Source organism: Pinus tabuliformis, chromosome 2_2 (genome assembly GCF_031772625.1).
Source record: "Pinus tabuliformis cultivar Carrire ecotype Pingquan chromosome 2_2, CPIR1, whole genome shotgun sequence".
In the NCBI taxonomy this organism is placed as follows: Eukaryota; Viridiplantae; Streptophyta; class Pinopsida; order Pinales; family Pinaceae; genus Pinus; species Pinus tabuliformis.
Genome location: NC_142300.1, coordinates 153,851,304 through 153,861,497, shown reverse-complemented (window position 1 = coordinate 153,861,497; position 10,194 = coordinate 153,851,304).

The following is a 10,194-nucleotide window of genomic DNA, read 5'->3' as shown; positions in this document are numbered from 1 at the left end:
ATCTCCAAGTGGAACCAAGAACTATCAGAGAGATGACACTAATAAAAATCCCAGAAGCCGACTCACCCCCCTGCAAACATCTATATATGGATCCATCATCCCAGAGATCCAGAGGCTAGAATTTTGTAATTTGCAAGGAAGTGTCATTGGTTTCTCTTTGAAGACATTGTTGGGTGATCTTTCTTTGTATGAGGTGAAGAGGGCTTTCATGCTGGGAGGATGGTGTTGGGTCAGACCAGTGGGTTGTAATCCTCTCTTCTACTACTTCTATCAATAAAGCTATTTGAGTTTTCCTCCATATTCTTGTATATCTCTGAATCTTATATTCATATATGCATTTGTATGGTTAATATACATCTAATCCTATATTGTTTATGGTGATAGATCTCTATTCTTTGATGGTATTATGTTTCTTTGACTCTATAGGTACTATTTGAAGCGGGACAAGTGAGGAAGGAGTGGTGAGATTCTATCAAAGGGGAAAGGAAACAAGCAAGGAGCCAAGCGAAAGACTGAGGTTAGTAGTCTCTTATTCTTTCTCATCTATCTCTCGTAAAGGAAAACACAAGTGGCTTTAGTTTGTTTGTTTCTAAGATAGCTACCCATCTTAGCGGGACTAGCAGCTCTAAACAAACACTAGTTTTTCCCGATAACACTTACCGGGGAGATCCCCTAACATGTTGGCAGGTCCAACACCATCACTAGTTTTATATTTTTTGAAGACGATATGGTGAGACTAGAACTTATAGGCCTTTCCAAGAGCTGGCACAACTACTAGGACTCAGTTAATGGGAGTGAGAAGCTACTAGAGTGGGAGCAGTTGTGGTGCGACTTGCTACAAGAAGAGATTTGACAAAACACTAGAAAAGGATCCTCATCCAAGCATGATGATGAGGAGAACTGTGCCTTACTGGAAAAGTGAAGAAAGGTAAGTGGAAGTCATACCATTCCAAATCATATTCCAGTCAGGGCAGAAAGAACAAGGACATTTCAAAGATTAAATGTTTTCACTGTCATGAGTTGGGACATTATGCCACAAAGTGTTCACACAAGAATGTTGGTAAGAATCCCTCTGGAGGAGTGGAAATTGAAGCTCTTTCTTCATAATTCGAGCTATATTTCACCCTCATCACTTGCATGGTGACATTGGTGATGGATAGTGTGTGTTACCTGGATAGTGGAACCTCATTCGATATGACTGGAAACAAAGAGTTCATCAGTGAATTTGAGGAGAAGGGCCTCTAGATGCACATCGGTATGGGAGATGATGGAAGGTATAGCATGACCAACATCGGTACTATTACCTTTTAGAGGGAGTCTAGTTCTTCTCCAACAACAAAAAATGTCATGTATGTTTCGGGTTTAAAGAAGAATTTGGTTTCAGTTTCCATGTTGGAGAATCGTGGCTACGATGTGATATTTAGCAAGGGAAAGGATTTCCTTCGTCACATACTCTCTATATAGGTGAAGTGGATCAGGTTTTGAGTGAAGAACCTCTACAAATTGTATGTAGAAGAATGTGCTTCTTTGAGCACAAAAGAAGAGAAGGTACAGAGACAAGATTGGGGAGTTGTGGCATAGAATATTGGGTCACTTGCACCACGAAGCTTTGAAGATCATGTAGAAAATTTCTATAGGAATTCCCAAGGGTACACTAGAGCAGAGAGACACATGAAAAGGGTTTACCATTAGGGGAATTTTTAGGTCTAAAATGGGCCTCCTGAGGAAATTATAAAATAATAGTGGAAATAATAAAATAATATTAGATTACATCACCAAATTTTAGAGGGAAAAAAAGGAAAAACTACATTTTCAACTTATCTCTCTATGGGTTTACTCAAATTTGGAGCAGCAACACTTGTTGGATCAAAAATTTGATACCTCATCCAAGGAGTACCCATGTTCCATACTTCCGATGGACCCTACTAAATAAAAAATAAGAAATACATGAAAAATATTACGCAATCACGCTTTTTCATGTATTTCTAATTTTTTGTATATCAGGGTCCATCAAAAGTATGAAACATGGGTACTCCTTGGATGAGGAATTAAATTTTGGATCCAAAAAGTACTCCTGCTTGGAATTTGAGTAAAACCTTCTGGAGATAAGTTGAAAATGTGAGTTGAAAAAGTTGTTTTATTATTTTATTATTTTTTAATATTTTTACTTTTTTACTCCAAAAATGGTGAATCATCCCCCATGGTTAACATCCTCATCTTGAATCCTATTGTTTCTTATGAATTTTATTTTGGTTGAACATTTTTCTTAGGAGGCCAACCTCAAAATTCCCCTAATGATTGGGGAAGTACACCAAAGCTTCCTTTCATGATAAAGAAATTCGAGCGCAAGTGATCCTTGATAAAGTCGAGCCAAATGTGTGTGGACCATTCTCAACAGCATCCATGTCCAGGCACATGTATTATGTAATATTTGTTGATGATTTTTATTGTAAGTGAGAGATTTTCTTCATGCAGAAGAAAGATAAGGCATTCGCTAAATTTTGTGAATTTAAAGCACTTGTTGAGAAAGAGACTGGGTGGAAAGTTAAATTTCTCAGAAGTGATAACAATGGAGAATATGTGTGGAATGAATTTGATAAATTTTTTGCATTACAAGGAATTCAAAGAGAGCTAATAGGACCTCATAACCTACAGTAGAATGGGGTGGATGAAAGGAAAAATAGGAGTATTCAGTTCCTATTTGAGTGTGGGTTGGAGCTTGCATACAAGAAGTTGGTGCTTCCATCTCTAGTGGGTGCTTGAGAAGGCTTGGGGGTTGGTGCCTCCTGCAAGTTGGTGCTTGCATAAATCGAAGGACTTGCAAGTTGGTGCTTCCATAAATCCAAGGAGATGAAAGTTGGTGCTTGCAAAAAAGCCATGAAGTTGGTGCTTCATATGGTGCTTCTGGTAAGCTGGATAGGTGTCTACAAAAGGAAGGAGTTGGTGCTTCCTGCTAGTGGATGGAAGAAAACAATCAAAGGGAGTTGGTTTTTCCTATGAGTGGGTGCTCACAAAATAGATTGATGTAGTAGATTAGGTGCTCTTATGTTACATCAATAACAACAACAAGCTTTTGTGGTTTTTTCCTGAAAACGTTTCCATGTAAAACCTTGTGTCTCATGTGTATGATGCTCATGGTGTGTACTTAAATTTTGATTTCATATTTTTGCTCATTATATGAATGGTTGACAACCTTGAATCAGAAAATTAAATTGGCATAAAAAGTTAAAATTAGGCTTAATACTTATTCACCCCCCCCCCCTCTCATATTGTTTCCAAAAATTGGTATCGAAACCAAGTTCCTTCAGGAATATCTTAATCGCTAGAAGGTAGATCAAAGGGAAACAATGACTAATCTAGCTTGGCTAACAGCAGAATGAGTTCCATTTTTAAATGAATCAAACTATGAGCTCTGAAATGTTAGAATGGAAGCCGAGAAGATTATCATGAAAGGAGTATCTAAGATGGATGTTAATAAAGTGAGGCATTGTGAGTTAGCAAAGGAAGATTTGGACAGACTGTAATGTTTGTATGAAGGAGATAGCCATGTGGCTTAAGAGAATGATGAAGAACCTTTTTGCTCTGGAAATGAGTCAGAACATGGAGAAGTTGTTTCTCATAACACTGGGGGTGGTGATGAAGAAGTATCAAAAGGGAGATCATGTTGCTCAGAAGGTAAGCTATTTTTGTGTGATAAGTGAAAAGAGATAGGTTCTTCATTATCTAGATGTACATGTGTATAGCTTGAAGATAGAGATAGATATGCATCTAGTAATTGTAATGAAGTTAGGTCCACTTTAGTAACAATAGAAAATGAGGAATCCTCAAAGGAAGAAGAGATATTCCTCGTGTGCTCATCCATAGGAGTGAATAAGAATACCCCAAGTAGTGATGGTGAAGGGATAACCCTTAGACCTATGGAAGACTCCATGGACATAGAGATGGCCTTAGATCTCTGTGGTAACTCAGCTAGCACCCCTCATAGTGAAGAAAATGATCTAAATGAAAGTATATTTTTTAGGAAGAAGTTTATCTCTGCTCTATAGGATATCAAGGACTTATCAGAGGTAAATCTCAAGAAAGAGGAGCAGCTGAAAATTTATGAGATTGAGAATGAAAGGTTGAGAAAAACATTAGTTGATCTAAATTCTCAACAAGAATAGGCTAGCAGACTGAATGAAAAGTTAACCAATCAGCTGGGTGAGAAGGATGCTTACTATGGGAGACTAAAAAATGAGCTAGTCTCATTGAGACATGACTTAGAAAAGTAAAAAATAGGGTTGTCTCAATATCAGAAGGTTGAGGGGTGCACAAAAGCCTTGGATGAGATTCTTGTTAAGAAAGGATCTCCTCCCATTAAGACTGGTGTGGGTTTCAAGGAAAAACTAAGCTCCAAGATTGTGAATGTTGACAGGTTAACTTCCCATGTAATGGGAGTTCAAGATTCCAACAAGAATAAAGAAAGAAAGGTCATTGGAAAACAACAGCAACATGGAAAGTAACAGCAACAAGAGAAGAAAAGGCAGCAACAGAAGGCTAACAAGCAGTAGTCAGTAGTGTAGAAAAAGACTAAGAAGCAACAATCGATAGTGTAACAAAAGGCTAAGAAGCAACAACCAATAATGTAGCAGAAGAGGTCGAGGTAGCACATGAAAGAGTGCATGATAACAATGCAAGTTGTCATAGAAGCACATGAAGAGCCAACAAAGGTCGCTCCGTACTCAAGGACAAAGCCTACAAATAAAAAGTAACCTTTGTTATCAAAATCCTTTTCACAGATTTTTTTTCTTGCAAAAAGTTTGGACATAAAGTCATAGACTACAGATGGCATGCAAGGAAACAAAATGTGTTGGGTAGCAGCAACCCAAGAATTCACAAAAAGGCTAGAAGAAGGCATGTTAGCCAAGATAGAAATTTTGACAAAAACATTGTCAAAAGGAGTAAATCCTATACCCCATTCTTAGGACAAAGCAAATGCTACAATTGTGGAAAATTTGGCCACAAGAGAGCTAGCTACATAAATGAGAAGAAATAGAATACTTCTCATTATATGCATGTGAATGTAGTAGCTTGGGATTTGAAAATAAGAAGAGATAATGGATTTGAGAAATACAGACTTGTCTTCAATGCTCTGTGTTGAAAGAGAAAGATTAAAAGAGGAGGAAGAAATAAGGATAATGGTCTTATTATCCATGTGATGGACCTCTTCGTAAGCCAGAAAGGCATCAAAAGGATTTGGGTGAAGAAAGAGGAGGTAAAAGAGAAGGTTCCTCTACCCATGTGCAGCTAAGAAGAAGCCCAAATAGGGGCAAAGAAGAAGTTGGAGAGCAATGCTTCTGTCAGGACTCGGCCATTGAAGGTGTTGTAGCATCTATTGTTATTTAAGTTGTATTTTTAGTTTTATCACAGAATGAAAGAAAATTCAAAAATATGAAAGAAAAACCAAATATTATGTTATAACAAAAATAAAAAGAAATGTCGATATTTGAAAGAAATGGTTTATTTTATATTATAATTGCTTTTGAAAGTGATAAACATGCAAGATGATCTGGGCCATCCGATCAACAGGCCACATATCTGATGACAATTGCGTAGTTAACTAGAATGGGGTTTATTTTAGATATCAAACACGATGTTGTATGAAATGTAGTCTAATCTATTGAAGTCTATATCAATCGCAACTGTTCATCAAAAGGCATGAGATTCGACAGATATCGCGTCAAAAAGTAATCAGGTTTTATTTTTAAAATCAGACTCGTTTAATCATTCACTGGCAATTTTGTTTCTTATTGGATCTGTATGGGAGTCAAAGGGTCATTGAAAAACCAGATACGATAAGGTTTAGTTCATCAGGTTTAAATTTTTGTTGAGTTCTGAAGGATCAGACCATTTATTGAATGGCTGATCGGACGGTGATTGCACACAGCTCAGGTAGACGTGATAAGTTTATGAACCAGACGCTAAATCCTCTTCAGTTATGTGATAAGCTATATTCCATGTAAATTAATCAATTTCACTGTTTTAGAAAAATAACCAAATTTAGAGATGAATGACTAAAATTCCAAAGGCAATGGTGATTGGTTAGGTTTCTTTGTGTTTCCACCAATCAGAACACTCCTGATACATACATGGGCCCAAGTCCATGCATGGGGTTTTATCAAAATACAGTTTTTTGTGTTAAAACAGTTTAACCATTATCAAATTATCTACAAAGAAACTTTATTAGCAGCAAAGCGAAAGATCCGAAAATTGAACAATCATCATCACTTTTCTAAATTCTATTACTTCTTGTTATTTTATTTTCTTGAGAATGAGGTGTCCTTTACCCTCTAATGTAATATTCTGTAGTGATTTTTTACCTTATATAGTTAGTAGATAGTTAAGTAGTTTGACAGTTTTGGTGATTACCAACTGTCTCATAATGTATAAAAAGAGGAGAATTTATAGAGAAAGGGTTCGAACTTTGGAGAATCTGGAGACTAGGCCATTGTATTCTTGATCCAATTGTTGATTAATGAAAGCATCAGAAGTTTTCCACACATTGTTGGGTATGATTTTGTGACTTCTCTGTTATGTGTCATCAAATGTGTTCTTCCTTTAAGTATGTTAATGAAGCTGTAGGTCTTTATTTGCTTATGTAAATGAAGTTAAAATCCCTTAAAAGAGAACTCCTACACCTTAATTTCCTACCTCTGCAATTCTTCTAAGTTACAAATAGTAGTTTCTGTGTAAGACATCATATTATCTTTAACTTCTCCAAGTGTCATAGGTAGTAGATTCTGTGTAAAACAACATATTGTCTATGACTTCTTCAAGCTTTCTTCATTCATCATTTATATTCAGCAATCAAATGGCATTATGAGATTTTCATCTCACCTAAGTATTGAGGGTTTAAAATGAAGTCTTTTAGTTCCTTCATTTGGGAATACAACATACAATTAAGTGACAAACAAGTGACAATAATTATAAACATTAATGTCTTAAGAACAATTTCTACACAACCAGGAAATTGGTTTCTTAAGGGACAACATTATTTGGCGACGTTGCCAGGGAGAGAAGACAAGAACACTTTTCCCTAGGTTTTCAATATTTTCCTCTGGTTGTTCAGTGAGGAGGAAATTTGGTTCTTTTGAACAAAAGAAATAACTTTGGCTCCTAAGAGACCCCATACAAGGTCAGATACCTCATAGTAGAAAGTTCAAGCCCTTTCAGATCCTGAGAGGCTAGTTTCCAAGAGGCTTCGAAGGCCTAAAACTCCATTTACACCAAGTCCTACGCTGTCTGCACCAAGAAGAAGTTCATCACATATTTCATATTCATATTTTATTGACCAAGGGTCACATTCTACATCCAATTCATTTCAAGAACCCAACTATCAAGAACAGTCATTAGAATCTATTTCTTTTTCAATATTTTCTATAGTTATTCAGCCTAAACCTATAACTACATTACCACCTCTGCACACACCATTTACTCCTCAGTCAGGTTCCACATATGCTGGTAATCAAAGTTCAGAAATTTAGGAGCAAATATGGTAGCACATGCATTTTTTATGAATAGCTATGCACCTATTCAATTGCCACAATAGTTGAATCAAATGCCACAAGAACACTTGAAGATTCTTCCTCGTTTCATAGGGGAGGATGAACAAACAACAAAGAATCATAATCAATATTTTGTAATTTTGCAGAAAACCAAAATGTTGAACACCTGGATGTTGTTCTAATACCTTTTGTCCAATCCTTGGATGGAGAAGCAAGAAAATGGTTTAAAGCGCTTCCTAATAACTCTATTACAACATGGGAAGAGATAGAGCGCCTATTCACCTAGAGATGGGGAGAAAAAAGAGACCATGGGTATTCAATCACAAAGTTTAATGCTATCAAGAAGAAGTCTAATGAAAGTGTTGTATAATTCATCAGAAGGTTCAATAAATTGTATAATAGTCTTCTAGTGGAGATTAAGCCCCCTCCTGCTGGTGAAAAAATAACTTTTGCAAGGGCTTTTGAGTCAGATTTTGGATTTACATTGAGGGAAAGGAGATCCATAACCCTCTATTATATCCAGACTAATGCCTTAGAGATAGAAGCAAATTTGGTGGTTGCAGGTAAAGCACCAGAGTCACAGCCTATCCAAGGTAAGGGAAAGGCTAAATTATAATCTTCTCAAGATCAAACATTAGAGGATATGAATAATGTAATTAGAAATTTGTCTAATAAATTGATTAAATTGGAATTAGAGAGTAATAATTCTCAGAGACAAGTACAAAAAAACATAAATTTTAACCTCAATGTAGAACACAACCTCTACAATTTTTTCAGAGGGAAAAAAAAGATCAAGATCAGATTCAAGCACCACTGTATATAGAGGCAGATCTTGATGGAGTACTAGAGCATTCCAAGGATCATGATGGCCATATTTTCACATTGTATGCAGTAGATGAAGATGAACTAGGTGTTGAGGGAGGAGAATATAGAGAAACAGATGTCATTTATGATGATAATGAAATTGATGAATGTTGGAAGTGGTTTTCTAATTGTAGGCAAGCAGAATTACATAAGAAATATGACTTGAGATCAAGGAAAAGATCTATAAGTCAAGAAGATGAAGGTGAGCAGCAAGTTCCAGCTCCCTTATAAAAGGTGACTCCACAAGAACAAGAAGCATAGCCTTCAAAATAATCAAATAAAGGAAAGCAGCAACAAAATATAAGTAGCAAGACTCAAATACTTCAAGGTGAGTATTCTCAAGACAAAAGTGAAAAAATTCCTTTAGAAAAACTTGTTTCTATTCCACGAGATTTCAGTCATGAAAAAAAATGAAGATGAGAATGAAAGGAATAATAAACAGAGCCATGTGTTTAGTTTCACCAAAGAGTTAGAAAAGACCAGAATTTAGGTACCCCTCACGGAGTTGGTTAAAACACCAACTTATCAAAGAGAAATTACAAAGTTTATCAATCTATCTCAGAATGTGAATATAAATGACATTGTGAATTTGCAAGAAGATAAACCAGTAGTGGTTTTTGGTTCACATGTGGAGGAGGTAGATTCTTCAACACCTCCTTTCTACATTTCTTTATTGGTTCATGATTTACTCTTGCATAATCATATGTTTGATTCAGGAGCCTCACATAACCTTATGCCATTATCAGTGATGAAACAACTAAACCTATAAGTTACTAAACCTTACAGTGACTTGTATTATTTTGATTAACATAAAGTCAAGTGTATTGGGGGGACATTAAAGATATGGTGGTGTCACTAGCCTAGATTCCAACCAAAAGTTTGGTAATGGATGTAGTGGTAGCAGATATCCCTGCTAGGTTTTGAATGTTACTATCTAGGTCATGGGGGGCTAAATTGGGTGGTCTTTTGAAACTAGATTTTTATTATGCTATCATACCAATTTTTGGTGGGGAAGAAAGGAGGTTGTACAGAGAAACAAGATTTATTAGAACAATCACAAATAACAAAGCAAGTAATTCACCTGTATATAGACAGGAAAAGGATGACTTTTCTTGCTTCATGCTGCATGACAATGCAGAATTGGCTAAAGATAACCAAAGGTAGCTTACTCCATCCTGTGTAAATGCAGAGCTCCAAATAGAAGGGGTGTGGAAATTCTTCTTTGATGGAGCCTAGTCTAAAGAAGGAACCGGTGTTTATTTCCTTTCACAGGATGAACGGATTCAAGATCACAATATTGGAACCCAAAAGGAGCCCAAGCTGGTCAATTGTTCAAGGAAGTTTCACTTAATTATAAGGAGAGATCTATTAAGCTTTTCAGGCAATACACTGATGTTTTAGATTGGTCCTATGAGGATCTTAAGACATATGAGGAAAGCATGTTCAACATACTTGGATGCCCTATCAAAGTCATAATAGGCAATGCTCGAGTGTTCAGTTCAAGTAAGTTCGTTGCTTTTCGTCAGAAGTATAATGATATTTTATCTCATTCAACTACTTATCATCCACAGGGAAATGGATTGGCTGAATCCACTAACAAAACTGTGATGAGAATCCTTAAGAATACTATTGCAGAGAATCTTGATGGTGAAACTCTATAGCTTCATGTTAATGGGCAGTACCTCAAGCAGTATTTCTAGTTCTAAAGCACAAGCATCCTATCGTTGTAGATACCAAAGTGAATTCAATGTACAAACGCCATAGAATTTAAATTGGTTAAGCAATA